General features: G+C 41.0%; 1 pseudogene; it reads left to right on the top strand.

Moving 5' to 3' along the window:
- The first annotated feature begins 19,259 nt into the window (after positions 1–19,259).
- On the top strand, positions 19,260–19,862 carry LOC142433042 (large ribosomal subunit protein uL13-like; annotated as a pseudogene).
- The last annotated feature ends 2,097 nt before the right edge of the window (positions 19,863–21,959 follow it).

Raw genomic sequence — 21,959 nt, 5'->3', positions numbered from 1 at the left:
AGAGAGCTTGAAAAGGAAATCAGGAAGCCAATATCATATACTGTAGTTACCCAACTGAGGAAATACTTAGGAATACATGTGTATGTAACCAGTGGGGTGGGGGCAGAATACCTTTACAAAGGAAAGTATAAAACACTACTAAAAGAGACCTGCATACATGGAAAAATATGCTATGGTCATGAATAGAGTGATTTAATATCATGAAAAAGTCAATATTACCCAAAACCATCTATACATGTAATGCAATCCTAATCCGGATTCCAACGTCGTTCTTAAAAGAAATGGAAAATCTAATCACCAATTTTATGTGGAAAGGAATGAGATCCCAGATAAACAAAGCCCCGCTAACGAAGAAAGAAGGAAGTCTCTCACTTCCCTATCTCAAAATCTACTATGCAGCCACCGTAGAGAAAACATACTGTTACTGGTACAACATCACATATAGTGACCAATGGAACAGCCCATTGGTCGGCTCAGGCACGAGAACAATTGTGAGGATGCCACCGGACTGGGCAATGTTTTATTCTGTTGTACATAAGGAACTCTATGAGTTGGAACTGACTTGACAGCACCTAAAAATAACCCAAGAAGCTAATTTTAGACAAAGGACCAAAGGCATGAAAAGGGCAAGAGATAGTCTTCTCAACAATTGGTGCTATCAAGCGTGGATATCCATTTCTAGAAGAAGGGAACAGGAAACATAACACATACCATATAAAAAATACTAACTCAAGATGGAGCAGAGACCTAAATGCAAAACCCAGAAGTATAAAAATTATAAATCAAAGTATATGGAAAAACCTAAGAACCCTAACACATGACCAACCTAAGGGCCCTAACACACGACATGAATACATAATGAAAAACACATTATTCATTGCCAAAGACTAATGATAAAACTGGTGAAACACCTCATAATATGGATGGATTTTGAGGACATTATGCTGAGCGAAATTAGTCAATCACAAAAGGACAAACATTATTATATATAATATATAATATCAAATAAAAAGCAAAGATAAAGGTTGTTTGTACCAAAAGAAACAGACTATAATGATTACGGGGTGAGAGGGGCATGGAAGGAAGGGAAAACAATAGGCTAGAGAAAGAGTATGCAGGTGTTGACTTGGGTGAAAGGGAAGATAAAATTCTATAAGAAGAATAAGAGAAAAAAGTGGGAGTAAGGAAAGCTACTATGGGTTTGATAAATAGTATAAGTTGTTGAATACAAAAATGATCTGATGTATAAACCCCCATCTAATTCACAGTAAAAGTTTTTAAAATAAGAAATCAATGGAGCCCTACAGAAAACCCAGCTTACAGTGAGAAAACTGAGTCTGTAGACCAGCTTGGTGACTATTTTCCAAGGCACCAAATGCATAATTAAATTAGACAATGTTGGCAATATGAGTAACCTCTCAATTTGTTCCTCGACTCTGCTTATACCCTCCCTCAATACATGAACACTTTTTTCTAACAAATCAGCAGTCTGAGATATTCAACCCCCTGTCACAATTGCTGAAGACAAAACGGGTGTATAAGCAAATGTGGTGAAGAAGGAGGATGGTGCCCAGCTATTAAAAGATATAGCATCTGGGGTCTTAAAGGCTTGAAGTTACACAATCTGCCACTCATCAGAGAAGTAACAAGCCCATATGGAAGAAGCACACTGTCAATGTGATCATGAAGAATCATTGCAGGTAATAGGCATCAAAAGACACATAACAAACAAAAACATATTGTTGTGAACAAGGGGCGTTGGAACAGAGGTCCAAATCCCATCTGTAGACAATGAAACAATCCCCCCATAGAGGGGCCACAGGGAAGGGATGAGTCAACCAGGGTGCTTTAAAGCATTGATGAAACACAATATATTCCTCTGGTTCTATGAGGCTTCCTCAACCCCCACTACCGTGACCCCAGTGCTGCTTCTCAATTCAGACTAGACCAGAACATGTACACAGGGATAGATAGGAGATGAAAGCTCACGATACACAGAATCCAGGAACAAGAGTGGGACTGGTGATACCAGAAGGGTAGAGGGAGGAGGTGGAGAAGAAGGAAGAAAGGGAGGACTGATCATAATGACTGACACATAACCGTACACCCCTCTCCAGGGGAAAGAACAACAGAAGACATGGGGGAAAGGAGACAGTGGTTGATGTGAGAGATGAAAATAATAATTTATAATCTATCAAGGGGTTATGAGGGTGGGGGTGGAGGGAGGCGGGAAAAGAGCTGATACTAAGGGCTCAAAAGAAAGTGAATGTCTATAAAAGAATGAAAGCAGCATATGTACAATGTACATGTATGGATTGTGACAAGAGTAGTAAGAGTCCCCAATAAAATGAGCTTTTACTAATTTTTTAAAAGAGTTATTATGATAGTGAGGAAAGCCTTTAAAACTCCTAATCTACTCAGCTAATATAATAACATACCTCAAAGAGAGTGGGTGGAAGGAGTGGATAAAAAGAGATTGATGTTACCCTTAAAGATAAAAAATGTTCATATTTTCCTTTTGTTTCCAAGTGTTTCCCCTGCAGGAAGAGAACAGATCCTGAGGAATTACTGTAGTCAATTGTAGACTTAACCAAATAGTCACTCCATTTGTAGTTACTTTGCCAGATATGCTGTCACTACAAGAGCAGATTAAAACCAACTGATACATGGAATATGTCTTTTCACTAGATGCGTTCCTTTCTCTTTTATACTTCAATCAAAAGGGAGGAACGGTTTAAACTCACATAGAAAAAATGTGAAGTTCATTTATAATATTGGGTCAGAATTATATTAATCCCTATTTCTTTTGTCCTTAATGGTCCAAATATATCTGAATCATCTCACTCCACAGAACACTGAACGGATTCACTTCATTGATGGCATCGTTCTAATCTTGCAGGATGAGGAAAAGATGGCTAAAACACTGGTAATTAGCATGAACTCGAGATTGGGGACTGACTTACACATATTCAGACATTTCACGGGTTGCTGCCGTTTTAGAATGTTTACAGGTTCAGTGGCTGGGCCATTTCCTTCAAAGTACAAATAAGGGCACAACACCTAGTGTTTTCTGCTTCTTAGGATAACAGATTTCATGTCTAGGAATACTGCTCCAACACAGAAAGCTAACAACTTTCAGTGGAACCGAGAGCATGAAATGGATCTGCAGCATGTCTCTGCTGTGGTATAAGCAGCCCTGTCCCTTATATCATATATTGCAGCAGAATCAGAGGTTTGAGAAGTGCCAGTGGTGGGAAAAGTTGTAATGTGAAGCTTATGATGAGCCCTAGTGGGCCAATCACAGCATGGGTGCCTGAGGGTCTGGAACAATGCCATGACATCTGTACAGGAAAATTATGAACTTTTAGAAAATAGCTCCAAAGATGCTACTGGACCCGGACAAAAACATACTACTTGATGGGAAGCATCTGGAGCTAATCAGAAGAAGATATGTTCTCTTGAACCCACCAATTCATTAAGCTGAACGAACCCAGCAGCAAGGCATTATAAATAGACATAATATATCCAAGTCCAACTTTAACCATGGCCAGAGAATACAAGTAGGTAGTGAAATGCCCATGTTATTGCCCTACAGTTGCAACAAAAACTCCTTCCTCAGATAGAATCTCTGGTTACATTAAGGGGTAGTGAAGGGAGACATACAAGTGATTGAAGGAGAAAAAAAATCAAAGCTTGGTTTATATGGGTGTCATTGAATTCCCAGATAAAAGTGAGTAGTAGCTTCATTAAAATCATATCAAAGGATGGTCTTTAAAGCAAGAGGAGAGGAAATATATTCCCAATGGATGCAGCTGTGAGTGGGGTGTTTGGTCATTACTTTGAGTGAAAGGAGAAGTACCGGAAGGTGCGCTTTCCTTTCATAGTTGTCAGATATGCATTATGGCTTAAAGGTATTAATATTATTCCCCATTCCTTTGAGCATTTGAAGACATTAGCCCCAATAATTTCCTTAGACTTCAAATTCCATCTAGATATCTGCTTCCAAGAGAACTTGAGCTGATGGAAATCAATTATTGCAAGTATATATATAGCAACCCCGCTGAATTTTATATTATATCTTGTATCCAAATATATCTTGGCATATTTTTATTAAGCTTAATCATTTTTCTCTAGAATACAATGGAGTTTCCAAATAAACAATTTTGTTTGAAAATGTTATGTAAACTTCCTTTTCTAATGTGCTTACAATATTATATTGCATTGTTTATGGAATAAGAGTGGTTATGTTTATCCTGGTTTTATTTCTGATATAATGGAAACTTCTATATTACTTTATCATTAAGTATTAAATAGTTACAGATTTTACATAGATTCTCTATTTCACATTAAGGAATTTTCCTTCTATTCTTAGTTTCCTGATAATTATTTACTATAAGTGATGAATTTTATCAGAATGCTTTGTACATCTAGTGAGGTGCTTGATTAATTTTTACCTTGCATGTGTGTTTAAAATTGCATATTGACTTTTCTGAGTATGACTTTCTTGAATAACTATTTAATACAATTTTCTCATATTTTATAACGGACATTTTATCCATGTTTACAGGTACAATTAGCTATAGTTTTCTTTACCAAATCTTAATCTTTCCTTTTCTGGTTTTGGTATCAAAGTTATAAAATTAATGTACATAACTGTCCCTTCCCTATTTTGTAATTAATAAGCAAATTAAACATTATATGAGTTATGATGTTGGGTCAAATAGCCCATGAAATATAGTTTTGAGATGAATATATTTTACTATGAATTTAATTTCATATAGGTTTCCCCTGGGTTTTCTAATACTTTCTGTATCAATTTTGGGTATTTTTAATGTTTTTTAAAATTGTCAGCTGCCATTGATAAAAAAGAAGAAAAGATATACAGCCAGAATGCTCCTTAGAGACAAGAATATATAGCATGTGATATGGTATAAGTGAATTCTTAAATAGTATCTAAATGCCTACTAATATTCAATGACAACTTTCAATAGGCTTGAAATGAAATAGGAAATAAAATAAATGCAAGTGTGAAAAAAATTTGTCAGCTGCCAGTGCTGCCACCATCATCACCACCTTCTAACCAGAAGGAATATATTGGGGTACTTCCTGCAAGACGGTGACCAGGTAAGCAGCCCGCACTGGGAACTCTGTGGAAATCAGTGAGTAAGGATATTGGGAGACCCAGTGGGGGTGCGAGTATGTCAGTTAATCTCTGTGAAATCCCAGCGCTCTCCCCCTAACTGGAAACCAACCTTCACCTCCTCACCTATACTCACCATGGAGCTCTAGAGACCTGTGGGCTAGGGCAAGGGCTGTCCCAGCCTGTGCCACCCATGCTGTTGCAGATCCTACTGGGGTTACTACCATCCCCCAGTAATCAACCCACGCCCCAGATGCTGTGCCTTAAGCTCACCAGCTTCTCAGCAGTGGTTCTGGAAATGGTGGCTTGAAGACCCAAACTGCTGCTGTTGACTCATGGTTTTCCCTGCCAAGCACAGAACACTCCCATTGCCCGATAGGACCTGCCGCCTCCCACCCTGAGCCTGGGACTCTCCAACTGTCTGAGCACAGTGCCCCAACTACAAATGGACATCCCAGCACTGCCCCCCGCCTCACCACACCTCATACTCCCACTCCCACAGCCAGATCACACTCACCATGTACAACGACCCATGCCACTGTGGTCCAAGTTAATCAGCTATCCATACATGGCTTTCACAATCACAAACTACTCCTATGGAAGCCCAAGTGGCATCTTCCAGTGATGCTTTATGCCTCGGTTGGATCAAACCACCGAGTCTGACTGTGGCATCTGACGCCACAGCCAAGAACATTTTTACTACGGTGTGGCCCTTCTGGTAAGGCCATACCCGAATCCATGGCCCCTCCGTTGGATCACCCCAATCATGTGCCCCACCACACTGGCTCCCCTACTGGGCCACCCCAGACCTGTGGCATTCTCGCAGGTCCACCTTGGTTGTGTGACTTACCCACAGGACTGCCCTGGCCTCCAGCTCCCCTGCCAGGCTGCTTTTGGCTCTGTGGCTCTCTTGCAGGACTTTCCTGGATCTGTGGCTCCCCTGCAGGGTCACCCACGATCATAATTCTCCCCTGCCAGGAGGCACCTGCCCTGAAGCTCCGCTGGGGATGTATCTGGGCCCTATAGCCCCAACACCAGCCCAACACGGACCAGTGGCACCCCTCACAGGGCTGCACCTGGACCTATGACTTCCTTGCAGGTCTGCCCTGGCTCTGAGGCTCTCCTGCTGAGTGGGTTAAGATAAAGGCATGCAGTCATAATACAAGTGTTAAAGGATGAGATAATGAAAGCAAATAGCAAATTAACAGGCTTCACTAAGAAACTAGATGGCATACCAGTGACATTGAGGACAACCACACAGACTTCAACAAACCGGAAAGATAGTCAAACAAGTTAATCAAAGAAGCTGAAGAAAACCTAAGAACAATGTCTGTTGCCATGAAGAGGTACAGCATTTGAATAATTGGATTACCAGGACATGACACTTTAAACAAGTCAATGGCAATAACAGCAACGGAATTCTTAGAAGAAAACTTCTCCAGCTTACTGAATAAGAATCAGGGAACTATTCAGGAAATAAGAGAGGACACCAGCAAGCTTGAATCCCAGGAAGAATTTGCCAAGGAATATAATAGTTAAACTATCCATCTTTGAGGAAAAGGAGAAAATCCTAAGAGCATTTAGAGAAAAAAAAAAGGCACTCATTTATAAAGATACTCAGATAAGAATATGCTCAGACCTATGAGCAGACACTGTAAAGAAGGGAGTGGAGTAATATATTTTGAAAGTTGAAAGAGAACAATACCAGCCCAAGAATCTTCTACCCAGCCAAACTATCTATCAAGATAGATGGAGAAGTAAGAGTATTCCCAGGCAAGGAAAAACTCAAATAACATGTTAAAATAAACCCAACTCTACAAAAACTTCTCACTGACTCATGGTGGTCAGAAGAACAAAATTCACCGAGAATAAATAGAAGACCACCAAATAAATAAACTCCTCCTAGAGGTCAGGACATTAAAAACAGCCTCCAACATAACATTTGCTCAATGGTGAAAAGAAGGCAAGAATGAACACCCCGCCACACACACACAACATACTGATAAGAAGGGAGGTAGGAAAACACCCAACACAAAAGAAGCAAGATGGCATCACTTAGTCCACAGATGGATGTAATAACTCTTAATGTCTATGGTCTGAGCTCACCCATTAAAAGACAGAGACAAGCAGACTGGCTTAGAAACACTACCCATTGATCTCTTGTCTACAAGAGTCACATCTCTTGGATCACAGACAAAATAGCCTGAGAACCAAAGGCAGGCAATAAATATACAAAGCAAATGATACTAAATAAAAAGCCATGTTTGCAATCCTAATCTCTGACAAAATTGACCTCAAAGTGCAAACCATAACAAGGGATCAGGAGGGGCACTATATAATGCTCTAGGGATCAGTAGAATAAGTGCCAGTAATAAATATATACGGGCCCAATGAGAAACCCACGCAATTTGTCGATCAAATGCTCTAAAAGATGAAAAAAGAAATCACAGGCTTAACAATCATAGTATGTGGTTTTAATACACCACTCTCTGAGAAAGATAGATCACAAGGAAAGAAGTTTAACAAGGAGGCTACAGAACTAAACTCTACAATTAGGTGTCTTTGACATGAAAGATATCTTTAGCAATCTCGACCAAAATGCAAAAAACTTGCATTATTTTAAAGTCCAAAAGACCCACACTCAAAGATAGACCACATGATGGGACACAAGTCCAGCCTGTGAAAATGCAAGCACATAGAGTTTAGTGAAGACTTCATTCTCGGATCACTACACCATAAGTCTGGTAATCAACAAAAGGATGATAAGGAAAACAAGGGCAAACAATTGGAAGATGGATAATTCTACTACAAAATAAGTGGGTACTGGCCTAGATCAGACACAAAATTAGGAAGGATATATATACCCTGGTATATATATGCAACAGAATACTATGCATCCCTAAAAAGCAGTAGTGAACACATGAAGTATATCATTTCATAGGAAGAGTTGGAGGAAAATTTGCTAATCAAAATAAGCCAAGCACAAAAAGCCAAGCACAACATGAGACCACTGAGGTAATCTCAAAAAGTACACTAAGCATATGGGGAAAGCTACTTAATGCATAAATTCCCAGGGTGAGGTGCAGGCATTCTGGCAGGTATCAGACTCAATCCAAGGATGCATATGCAATCCAACTAAAAAGGAGGGGAAAGGGTAAAAAAAAAAGATGAGGGCAGTGGGGGAACAGGGCAAAAACCCACCCATGGGGAGGGTATTGTTTATGTCTCCACAGGACAAGGAGAGAGGGAACAGATCTCATCCCTGTGCACCAAGCCTTGAGGGCAACATATCAGCAGGGATCAGTGAACTAACAGAGAGGACAGTGAGGCTGGCCCCAATCTGAGCTATGTAGATCCCCTCCTTAGAGGAATGTATTACAGAGGACAGCACTGAAGACATAGTCCAGGGAGAGTGGTGGGTCTGTCTAGACCACATGGGAGCAAACTAAGAGGTAAAGAGAGAGACAGAGACAGAAAGAGAACCACCTCCTAGCCCACCAAGCCTGGAGGACAACATTCTTGCTCGGAGCAGTTAATGCACAGAGAGGGCCTTAAGGCTGGCCCATCCATGAGACACAATGTCCCCTCCCTGACGTATAACACTACAAGGGACAGCACTGGATTTGTGCCTGGGCTGACCCCTCACACTGGGGCAAAACCCAAAGTGAGTGCAACAGAGCAGCAAGGAGAGCAAAGTAGCAAAGTCCTTGAGAAATCCCCCAAATAGACTTCTGACTCGGGCGGGCTACAGGGCTTGGGACCGCATAACACCCGATTGGAAAACATTCATAAGGGTCAGCAGACAGACCTAGAACTGTTTATAGGCTTAAAAAAATGTCTATCGATATAAGATAGGTCGTTTTGGCAGTTATATAATACCCTGTCAACTTGAGTGAAGGAGTGGATTCTAGCCTGTCAATCACGTCACAGCAAATCAGACCTCTGTGTGGGCATGGCCTTCTCCTGAGGATTCCAGTCTTCCTCCCTGGAGGTAGGACACATACTCTGCTTCATCTTCCTGTTGACAAGACACATGGAACTATACTGATGGAGCCAGAGCCCTGGAAGTGAAGGAGGCACATGGAGACCCACAGCAGTGCTGAGATGTTTCCACTGCCATTGGATCCCAAAGATTTTCCACCCACTGGCCTGTGATCTTTCTGCATTCATTGCATGTGTTGCATGAGTCCGAAGAGGAATTTATAGACTAGAGTAGGACATATGGGCTAATATCAGACTTAAGGATTTTATCTGAATTGGGCTGGGATGTTTTCTTAATATACAATTTCTCTTTGATATAAAGTTCTTTCTTATAAACATATGAGTATCTCTGGATTTGTTTCTCTTGTCAACTGAGACAAACACAGCAGGATAAACAATCTTAAGGAGAAAACAAAGGTACCAACAGTTCCAGGGGGACGTGGGAGAGAAGGGGGAGAGGGGCGGGAAGGAGTGGGGAGCAACAAACACAGGGACAAGGGAACAACAAAGGATCTAAAACTGATGCTGAGGAAGATGTAGAATGCGTGGTGGGGATTGATCAAGTGCAATGTAGCCTAGAGGAATTACTGAGAGCCAAATGAAGGTCAAACATGTTAGTGGGACAGGAGCAAAATAAAAGGAAAGAGAGGAAAGCACTAGGAGACAAAATCCATTTGTAGAGTTATAACTACAGACATGTATATGTGTAAATATATTAATATATAATGATAGGGATATAGGTCTATGTACATATGTATTTTTAAAATCATTTTATTGGGACTCATACAGCTCTTATCACAATCCATCCATCCACTGTGTCAAGCACATTTGTACATATGTTGCCATCATAGTTTTCAAAAACATTTTCTTTCTACTTGAGCCCTTGGTATCAGCTCATTTCCCACCTCCCTTCCTTATGGACCCTTGATAATTTATAATTTTTTTCATGACTTTATGTACATATATTTATATGATAAGTATTTAGGAAGCAGATGGACTTTGAGCCTCTATTTAAGTCCTCCCTCAATGCAATAACACTTTGTTCTAATAACCTGACATTCTATGATACACACTTTCCTGATGTGATCACTAAAGACAAAATGGATGCACAAATGTGGTAACGAAAGTTGATGTGTCCAGCTATTAAAAGATATAGCATCTGGAGTCTTAAAAGCTTGAAGTCAAATACACGGCCTTCTATCAGGGAATCAACAAAGCCCACATGGAAGAAGCGCACGAGCCTGTGTGATCATGAGGTGTTGATGGGATCAGGTATCGGGTGTCAGAATATCCAAAACAAACAATTATATCTAGGTGAATGAGGAGGCTGGAGTAGAGACTCAAAATCCATCTGTAGACAATTGGACATCCCTGCAGTGAATAGTCACAGTTGGCCAGGGTGCAATATAGTACCGACAAAACATCCAACATTTCTCTAATTCTTAGTTCTTTAATGCTTCCTCGCCTCACTATCATGACCCCAGTTCTACCTTACACATTCAGGCAGACCAGAGTATGTACACTGGTACAGATAAGCGGTCTTGACACACAGAATCCAGGACAGATAAACCCCTCAGGGACAGTAATGGGAGTAGCAATACCATGAAGGTTTTATATTCTTCTTTCTGCTCTCAAATGAACTCTACCTTTGCTAATTTTTCCTAACTTCCAGAGTTTAAAGCATGCCATTTTAATAGATAATATTATGTATTATTTATTTCTAATTACATTTCAGCTGGTTAAGGAATATGGTGCGATTGATAGTCTCAAAAAAGTTCAGATTTCCTGATTTCATTTCCATTATTACTGATTACATTGTCACTTTTTATGAATTTCCCCATGTCTTTGAAAAATGTATTTTTTTGGATTCAGATGTTCTTGTTTATTAATATTTTGCCTAATGTTGTGATTCATGTCTCCTATATATTTATTATAAGGAGCCCAGGTAGCATAGTGGCTACGAACTTAACTCTTTACCAGAAGGTGTGGTTAGAAACTGTCAGGCAGCTTAGCTTAGGGAATTGGGAAGTCCATTTACGCATGCTCAGGAGAGCCAGCAAAGGACAAAGCTGGATTTTTCCGCCGGTGGGCAAAGATGGGCATTACACCTGGAGCAGCCCACCTGGGCCAGGTCACTGCAATTCGCCAATGGGATCGACCTGGGGTCATTCACCATGCCTCCCCCGGGAACCCTTAAAAAGGCAGGAACCAAGAGAGAGTGGGGTTTGCTTGGGCGGTCTGGTCGTCTTTGTGGGAGGGGAGAGATCCTTGCGTGTCCTGGAGCAGTCTCTGCCAGGCCACATGGTCAAAGGAATCCTATGGGTGCCGCGCAAAACCTGAAACTTTTTTGAACTTTCATTAAATTCACTTGGATCACGAGCCCGGCTTCGGCATGAAATCTTTCTCTCGTGGAGCCAAGGACCGAGGCTGATATTTAGGCTGTAGAGAGAGACCTTACAAAACCACCTAGAGCTCTAAGGGAGAAAGATATGGCAATCTGCTTCCATAAAGATTTATAGCGTTGGAAGCTATATGGGACAAATATACCCTGTCCTGTAGAATATTTATGAGTCAGAATGGTTTTACACTGTATTGTTTTACTGTTCTTTCTTTCTGATTAATATGAGGTGAAATCCCCTCCTTATTATGACTAATTTTTGTTGTTGTAAGCTCCAACAAAATATTTTTTCTTACAAATATTTCAAAGCAATGTAGATAGATCACCCACCATTATCATTATAAGGTATCGTTAGTGATTTTTTCTCTTATTACTTTTTGATATGTTTCTTTAATAATATTAAATTTTTGCCTAAATTTCTAAAGTCCTAAATTTTGTTTCATCCATATGGGGACTCTGCAAATGCAGTTTGGGCTTTGACTGTCACTCATAGCCTTCTACAAACCAGGTACTAAAAATATACCCACGAATACAAGTCCCTCCTCTGATTTTGTATTTTATTATTTACAATCATTGAATCACATGGGCTGGTGTGCAACTTCCTTGTGGACTTAGCTGACACCTTATGTAGAATGGCTGCTTGATTTAAATAAGCCTTTAAGACCTCAGACACTATTATTTCTGATAGGCACCATCTGATTTCTTGATCATACTTTGTTATAGTACTTCAGTGATCATTTCATGAGAGCAAATATTGAGGGCACATCATAAGATCTAATTGTTTTTATATTGAGATTTATAATTAAGTTTATGCTCGAAATCCATTCATATAAAAAGTTTATCCCTGGTCCAAGCATTCTCAATTTTTGAGAAATAGTTTATGTGACTTCCATGACATGAGACATTTGACAATTTTAATAACTGCCTCATTAATCTAGCCAATGTTATACAATTTAAAGTACTATTGAAAAAAGGAAAATATACATACAAAGGAAATCTATTTAGACTAAAATACATGCTAATTATTTGGCAACCACAAAAGCAAGGGATTTGCACCAAAGTCCACTGATTTCCAAATCCACAACCTTGAGAAAGCAGTGTTCTGCTTCTTTTCACCCTAGGGTGTTTCAGCTTTAAGTGCAAAGAAGTAGTTTAGTTTCTTTAATCTTCAATAGGTGTCTTTAAGGTAAAGTTTGGTTCCCTTAGTGTGATTTCTAAATCAACTAATTGTGATGTGACTTATAAAGAATGTTATGCACCTTGATAAAACAAAATTTAAATCCAGGTAGCCTATAGCACATAGCCAGAGTAGCTGAGGGCTGTAAAGAAATTTGGTCAAAAATGCATGATTAGGAAAATATTACTGGGTGAACTCTCCCATTAGAAGTTTATATAAGTAATGCTAAGGGTTTTCCACAAAGGCAGGCTGCCCCTCTTTGGTTTATCCAGGAACATAAATGAAATCACCTCCTCAGAGACAAACATTGCCTCTTCCTCTGGCCATAAATCACCATTGAAATTCACTGGTCACCATTAGAATTATGTCCTTTAATTTGGGGTGACCATGAGACCATGCTATATGTCAGGAACTACTTAATCATATCAGTCTCCCCACTGAATAAAAAACTGACCCCAGCTGACATGCGGCCTCTTCCTCAGTGGTTTCTAATGTACACAGTAAAGGAGTGATAAATGGATCATAAGCATCAGATGGATATGCCACCACATTGTTTAGGAGACCATATTAGATGATTGCATGCCTTAGAATAGATATCTGTCTTTGTCTTGTTGTTTGTCCCTATATAATTGCCTTTTACAAAGTTTGTCCATCCTGTTGTGATAACTACATTCACTCAGCATAATGTTCTCCAAATCCATTCTTGTTCCGAGGTGCTTCATTGGCCTAGTCAATATTTTTCAGTGATGTATAATACTCCATAGTGTACGTGCACCAAAGTTTCTTGAGTCATTCTTCTATGAATGGGCTATTAGGCTGTTTCCAACTTGTTGCTATTGTGAATAGCACTGCTTGTTGACCCTGCATATTATGTAGGGACAATGTTTGGTGGTCTGATAGTTTACTGCCTTGTGGTCTTGTAAGGTTTCAGAGACCTGGTGAGATTCAGGCTAGGGGAATGATTTGGTATCCAGCTTGGCTGCGAGAGCTGTATTCTTATGATTTGAGTTAATTTTCTTGAGAAGATGTGCTTCTGGTGCATCAAGTCAGAGGGGATGGGGTTTTCTCTTCAGATGGTCGTGGTGGACAAGTGGGTTTGGGAGGATTGGGTCTATTCCTGTCGCCTGCCTAAGTAGCCTTTGGGAGTGGAGTATAGCAATGTCTTATTTAGCTGGATGATGTCTTATGTGGAAACCTTGTTTTACTGACTTACTATTGTGTGGCCATTTGAACAGCCTTTTAAAGACTCCTCTAGGACTCTTTGTCAAGTCCAACCTTGTAAAACCTGTTTTTGCCTGAGGCCACTGACTTTAAGCACCTGGTGATATTTCCTGCTTTGATATGTTAAGGCTTTTTAATGAACCAGGTGTGTGGTGGCTCAGCTTCAAAGGTATGAAAAGGAACACATCATCCTCGGAATGTCTGTGTTTTTAAAGGTTTTGATTTTTAGGGGCATGCAGGGTGTCCTGGTATGGGGGCTGTGCTGTGTTGTCCCCCAGAAAGGGGGGAATTAAATGGGCTGAGTGGGTTTGGGGGTCTGCGTTCTCCTGGCTACCATATTGGCTCACTTCTGCGAAGCTCTTTGGCTGTTCTGCAAGGATCTGTGATCTGCCTCAGGTAAATAACCCAGGGGCTTGCAATAGGCTGAGGCTGCTGCTCTCTGATTGTAGTAAATTTGTGTTTAATTATCTTTCATTACACCACTGCTGGCAGGCTATGCATGGAGCTGGGGAGATTGGGAGAAAGGGTGACTGATGCAATCCCTCTGTTTCTGGGCAAGGGAGTAAGGGAAGTGCAAACCCCTCAAATGCAGGAGCAGAGAGGGGAAGAGTCAAAGTGAGCTCTCATGGCTGTTTTGCAGGGTCTCCGTGGGTTTGGGATTATGACCCAGAGTTAGCAGTTGGGGAAATTACAGCACACTGGTTGGTCTTGTTAGGTAGTTAGCATTAGGGACTGGGAAGTCCATTTACGCATGCCCAGGAGAGCCAGCATAGGACAAAGCTGGATTTTCCCGCTGGTGGGCGCGGATGGGCGTTACACCTGGAGCAGCCCACCTGGGCCAGGTGATTGCAATTCAGCCAATGGGAGTGACCTGGGGTCGTTCACAACGCCTCCTCAGGGAATCCTTGAAAAGGCAGGAACCAAGAGGGAGAGGGGCTTGTCTTGTCTTGGCTGGTCTGGTCTGGTCTTGTCTTGGAGGAAACTTGGGAGAGAGATCTTTGTGTGACCCTGAGCAGTCTCTGCCAGGCCGCATGGTCAAAGGAATCCTATGGGTGCCGCGTAAAACCTGAAGCTTCTTTTAACTCTCATTAAATTCACTTGGATCACGAGCCCGGCTTCGGCGTGAAATCTTTCTCGTGCAGAGCCAAGGACCAAGGTTGGAATTTAGGCCGGAGAGAGATCTTACAGTCTCAGATCTTAGGTGCAGGAAGGGGTAGTGGATGACATCCCATTGGTCTTGGCAAGGGATGTGGAAAGCCCGTGGACAGACCTGCTGTAGTTAGAGCATTTCCGTGAGGCCTTGAATCACTCTGAAAATCGTAAGGGGGTGGGGGTGGGCTCTGAACCGCAAACCCTAGGACACTAGGTTTCTATTTCTAGCACTGGGCCTCCCAATATTGTCCTCCTTATCTCTTAATTTTTTTTAATCTTACAAAAGGAGTACTGGGGTGGTGATTCTACCTGGGCACTGTCTTCCTGGAAGCCTCTCTAGTCTGCCTTCTTTTTTTAAAAAAATAAAAACAAATACAATAATTTACATTTTGAACTAGTTGAGTTTGAGATGTTGGCAAAAATATTCAGGCAGCAAGGCCTATAAGACAATTAAAATGTCAGTTTGAGATTTGGGGAGAATTTTCTGTATGAAAAATAAACATTTTCAAAGGAAATTACTTTAGTTCTTTATTGTTGCTCTAACAAGCTATCATATACTTGATGGCTCAAAATAGCACAAATTTATCATCTTACATTTCTGGAGGTCAGATGTCCTACATCCAGGTATCAGCAAGGTTATGTTCCTGTTGGAGGCTCTAAAAGAATCTCTTTCCTTATTTTTTTTCTAGAGGCTGCATATAACCTCTTCCACGTCTAAAATCAGCAGTGTAGTATCTTCAAAACTTACTTTCTGAACTCTGCTTACTCAGTCACATCCTACTTCTAACTCTGACCGTCTTATTTCCCTTTTTCTCTTCTAAAGACTCGAGATTAACATTGGGTCCACCTAGATAGGCGCATCTAGATAATCCAGAATAGTCTTTCTGTCTGAAGATCTTTATTAGCCTCTCTAAAGTTCCTTTTTCCCTATAAGGCAACATATTCAGAAGCTCCAGGTGTAAAGCCAAATTGCCCCCGTGGCAGGCTCCATTACCTCGGGTATGCCTTGGTTTCTTATTTCGCAGTACAGAGCTGGAAGATACTGGAGACTGAGGCTAGCCAACCCAGGAACGACAAGGTGGGCCAGACCGCCAATGGGAAAATGACATGGCCAGCGCGGGGACAACACAAAGGACCAGATAAATGCTGGCCCTCCATAAACGAGCCAATCAGTGGGAAGAGGGGGAAGCAGGCGGGGGCAGGGGGGGGGCGCCCGGGCTCCATAAACCCTGTGTATATATACATGGCAGCTTTTTATTTGTTCAGGGCTCTTGTCCAAGACAGTCCTGTGGTTGTGTGCCTGAGGACTTGAGCTCTGGCTTAAGCGAGCATAATAAAACCTCTTTTGTTATTGCAGCCTTGTGTTTGATCTCCTTCCACTGTTGGGGTAAGCGTTCCAGGTCCCTACACAGGGATGAGCATATTTGGGATATGGGGCAATAGTCTGTCTACCTTAGAATTAACCAAAAAAACCTTAGAAATTGTACACAATAAATAGAGATAGAGCTGGATATTAAGCAGTCTTTAGATAAAATACAAAATATCAGAGTGCTATAGAAGCAAAATAGTAGCAATTTACAAGAAATGATTGGTCAGCATGGTGTAATATTGTTGAGGCATTGCCTTACCCCCTCCCCAAATGTAAAAAAATAATTAAGGGTTTGGTAACTAGGTTACCATTAGTGTCTTTTTGAAAACAAGCCATCATTTGCTGTTAAGGTTTAGTCAGGAAACTACATTTTAGTAGCTGACAAATGATTAAGAAGTGAAAAATAGGTATTAGACTTTTACTTTTAATTTTTCTTAATGAAAAATGACTCAGTGGCATCTGTTCTGGTAAGTAAAAATGAAGGATTGAATCTGAAATCTGAAATATCATCATACTAAGTAAGAACTTAACTGGATCAGTGTCATGGAGAGGGGCAGAGCTGAATAAGAACACTGGTCTATGCCAACTTAAAAGGTCACTTCTGTGTTAGGGTGCCCAGTTGGCATATTCGCTGTAAACTCTGCTCCTGAGTGAGTCCAACGGATTTTAAAGTTGATGCCTTGCCAAATTGATTTATAACATGAATCGTTGCTCGAACTGACTTGAGAATTTGAGTACTGAGTATAAATTTGCTAAAAGCATCAGCCTCCTCCCCCATGCCGAGACTGCTGTTTGTTCTGTGTTTACCTCTCCACAACCTGGCATTGCTGAGGGAGCGTTTAAGAGGGAAGGTTAGGGAAACAAATGAGGCAAGGAAGTTGGAAGAAAATGTTCTTCTTGAAATAAACAATGTAAATTGAACTAATAAACCAGACAGATTGCTCTCAAAGAGATTAAAACAATGACTTTTCACTTAGCCTATTATTGATGATATTTAGATTAATGTACACTGTCTAGCAGTCTTTGGTGCCGGATCTTATACTAATCAACAATATCACATTTAAAGAGTTGCTTAACTTACCTTACTTTTACTTGCCACCTCTGAAAAATCAAAATAATAATACCTAATTTAATATTCATAGTTAAACTAAGACAAAAAAGCAAAGGGATAATCATATTAACAGTAATTCAAATAATAACTGCCACTGAGAACAATGTCAGATTCTGTTCTAAACACTTTATATGTATTAATTAATTTACTTTTAAAAATTTCATGAGTTATTTTAATTCTCATTTTTACAGACAATACCTAAAGTAAAGAGTGGGAAATATATATATATTATACGTATACATATTGGTGACAAGTGCACAATTGATGAGTAATGATGATAATGATGTTGATTTTAAAAATCGCACTGCCAACAATCATCAAGAGTGGAGTGTGTCCTCTGGGCCCTAAAATCCCTCATAATCAAATTCCTTAATCCAGAAGACAGCTTTGACATATGAGGAATGGCAGAAGAGGAGCAGCAGCAGCAGAACCAGGAGCCAGAGCAGGAGCCAGAGTGGCAGACTTCCTAGCCCACAAAGCAAGTAAAGCTGAGTCCTATGGGGCAGGAGTCTGGTTTATGAAATGGGATACTTCTTGGCCCTTAATTGGGGAAGTTGGGCTTGCTAATCCGTAAAAGTGAATCTGAGTGCCTTTAGGTTGAGGCTTACTAGTGTGGGGTACCTCTGGGCACTTAATTTGTGAAGCTGGGCTACTGACCTAGTGAGCTTGAGCTGAGTACCTTTGGTTACAGGCATATGGTGAAGTGGCATGCCCTTTGGGCATTTGTTAGCATCCCTGAAAGAACTTTGACAGAACAGCTATAACCTAAGCATTTCTCATCTGCATTGTAATCTGTTAGCTTCCACAACAAACCCTATAATCTTGAGCATTGTCTACACGTTCTGTGTGGGCTTAATTCAAAATATACCCAAAAGATAAATGATAAAGCTAAAACCATGGGCATCTGTGGTAGTTACATAGTCTGGTGTCAATTTGGGACTTGGGAAGCAGGGTGGAGTCTAGTCTGTCAATTGAATCATAGCCTCTGTGTGGACATGGCCTTCTCCTAAGAATTCTGAGAATTCCTGGATTTTCTTCTTGGAGGCAGGAGACAGACTCTCTCTCTTGGCTCACTCCGTTGGAGACTCTACTGACAGCGCTCACATGCCACGGACCAATGAGACTTCCCACACATTGTCCTGTGTTCTTCCTACATTTGGCATCATTGCATGTGTTTCTGAGTCTGAAGAAGACTTTAGAGATTGGTATCAGACATATGGGTTAATCTTGGACTTAAGGACTTGATCTGAACTGGCTAGGATGTTTTCTTGATGTACAGTTGCTCTTGTATATAAAGCTCTTTCCTATATGTTTGAGCGTGTCCATGGATTTGTTTCTCTAGTGTACCCAGACTAACACAATGCTGAACAAACCATCGGAGAAGCTGGATTTTATGAAGAAGTGTAGGGCATCAGCATTGGAGGAAGGCTTATTAATAACCTCCAGTGTGCAGATGACACAGCCTTGCTTGCTGAAAGTGAAGAGGACATGAAGCACTTGTTGATGAAGATCAAGGTTTATAGCCTTCAGGATGGATTACAACTCAATGCAAGGAAGACCAAAATTTTCACACTGGATCAATAGATAACATCATGATAAATGTAGGAAATATTGAATTTATCATGGATTTTGTCTAACTTGGATCCACATCAATGTTCATGGAAGCAACAGTGAAGATATTAAAAGAGCTTTCCAAAGCAGCTATTGAAGATGGTCAAGGGACAGGTCCTGGTGCTCGATGGCCATGGCCCTCTTCTGGGCTGTCTGGCAGCCATTGTGGTCAAACAAGTGCTGCTGGGCCATAAGATGGTGGTGGTACATGGTGAGGGCAACACACTTGTGTCAACTTCCAAAACGTTGAAGTACCTGGCCTCTCTCTGGAAGTGCATGAACACCAACCCCTCCTGCAGCATCTACTATTTCAGGGCCCCTAGCCATATCTGCTGGTGAACCACACAATGCATGCTGCCCCACAAGATCAAGTGGGCCAGGCTGCCCTGGACCAGCTCAAGGTTTTTGACGGGATCCTACACCCCTATGTCAAGAAAAAGCTGATGGTGGTGCCTGATGCCTTCAAGGTGGTGCGGCTGAAGCCCATGCACAAATTTGCCTACTTGGATTTCCTAGCTCACGAGGTGAGCTGGAAGTACCAGGCAGTCACAGCTACCATAGGAGAAAAGGAAGGAGAATCCCAATATCCATTACGGGAAGAAGCAGCAACTCATGAGGCTGTGGAAGCAGGCTGATAAGAACCTGGAGACAAAGGTCAACAAGTACACAGTGGTTTTAAAGACCCACGGACTCCAAGTCTGAGTCCAAGAAAGACTTAGTCCTGAGAGAGACAGGGGGAGAGACAGGGGGAGAGAGAGAGAGAGAGAGAGAGAGAGAGAGAGAGAGAGAGAGAGAGAGAGAGAGAGAGAGAGAGAGAGAGAGATCAAAAGACATATTGCATTAGATAAATCTGCTGAACAAAACCTCTTTAGAGCATTGAAGTACAAAGGACTAAGGTGTGCCTGACCCAAGCCATGGTATTCTCTTTTGCCTCATATGCGTGTGAAAGGTAGACATTGAATAAGGAAAACTGTAGAAGAATCAATGCATTTGAATTTTGATGCTGAAGAAGAATATTCAAAGCACCATGAACTGCTAAAAGGACAAACCAATCTGTATTGGAAGAAGTAAGGGCAGAATATTCCTTAGAGACAAGGATGGCAAAACTTCATCTTACATATTTTGGACATACATATTGTCAGGAGAGATTAGCTCCTGGAGAAGGACATCATGGTTGGCAAATTGGAGGGATGGTAAAAAAGAATGTCCTGCACGAGATGGATTGACACAGAGGCTGCATCAATGGGCTCAGGCATAGGAACAATAGTGAGGATGGCACAGGACTGTGCAGTGTTTTGTTCTGTTGTGCATACGGTCACTGCGGGTCAGAGCTGACTCAATGGCAACTAACAACAGCAGGTCAATCATTTTCTTATATTGAGAAAGTATCAATTTAGTAGGTTTGGAAGGAACTGATGATGTGTTTAGGAATACCACAAAAGCTCTATTGATTTTTTATAGAATACACTGATGAGTAATTTTATAACTAATTCCCTGCTATGTGTAGAAGAAATAGACATGAAAGGAACATTGTGGTCCAATTGCAGGAGTATTCTATGTTGTGAGTTTGTCATTTGCCTTGCTCTGTGCATCTGGGAGGTTACCATATATGGACCATCTACTGGCACCCTTGCCCTCCAGATTCTTGTTGGACTTTACCAGTGGGAGAATGTTGAATGGAGATGGGAGAACAAGATTGGAGTTTTATTTTCTCAGCTTTCTTTCTACAGAGTTACAGCAACAGCTGTGTCCCTCCATCAATGGCTTTAGGGTCTGCAGGTAGTCCTCCATATACAACATTCTTGGTCTCTATGTAATAGCCCCTTCTCTTTGGTTTTGGGTTAGGTAATGAAGCCCAGGATCCTTATTTCTAGCTTTGACTACTGTGGCTTTTTTATCCCCAGCTCATTTCTGTATACATATTTTTTTATTAAACTATTCCCAAGGTATTTTAACTTCAGCAGACCGGCAACTTCCTGCTAGAACCCTGACACCATAAGGAAAATGGACATGTAGGAGTTGTCCTCCGAGAATCATTGTTGTCAGGTGCTGTCAGGTTGGTTCGGACTCACAGGTAGTCTATGGATACAAAACAAAATCCTGCTGTGTCCTGTGCCACCCTCATAATTATTCTTATGCGAGAGCCTATTGTTATAGCCACTGTCAATTCATCCTGTCAAAGGTCTTTCTCTTTTTCTCCTCCCTTCTACTTTACTAAGCATGATGCGCTTTCCCAAGGACTTGTCTCCCTGAGTATAAGTCCAAAAGATGTGAGACAATGTCTTTCCATCCTTGCCTATAAGGAACGCTCTGGTCGTACTTCTTCCAAAATAGATATGTTTGTTCTTTTGGCAGATATGGTACTTTCCATATTCTCTGCCAGCATCATCATTCAAATCATAATCAATTCTCCTTGGGTTTTTCTTATTTATAATTCAAATATGATTTTCTGATTCAAAAGGGCCAATTGGCCTTTCTGTTTTCCACTTCATTTTGGGAACTTTAAATATTCCTAGATTCATACCTCAGAAATTGCAAGTTACAATTATTAGTAGATATTTGCTGTTATTTTTCTCTCATGTGGGGTCACAGCCCATCAGCAAATGAAGGTCCCAAGGCCTTTACTACCACTGTGTTTAGTCTATCCCTGTCGTTGAGGTCAACTCTACTTTGAAAAGGAAGCTCTTCCTCAGTCAAGTTTTGAGTACTTTCCAACCTGAGGGGCTCATCTAGAATTTTCTCTGCTATTCACTGACACTGTTCTGCTATTCATAAGGTTCATCCTAGAATAGTAGTTAT

The sequence above is a fragment of the Tenrec ecaudatus genome, chromosome X (genome assembly GCF_050624435.1).
Source record: "Tenrec ecaudatus isolate mTenEca1 chromosome X, mTenEca1.hap1, whole genome shotgun sequence".
NCBI classification, from domain to species: domain Eukaryota; kingdom Metazoa; phylum Chordata; class Mammalia; order Afrosoricida; family Tenrecidae; genus Tenrec; species Tenrec ecaudatus.
The sequence above is the reverse complement of the archived record's forward strand: the minus strand, read 5'-3'. Positions and strand labels throughout refer to the sequence as shown.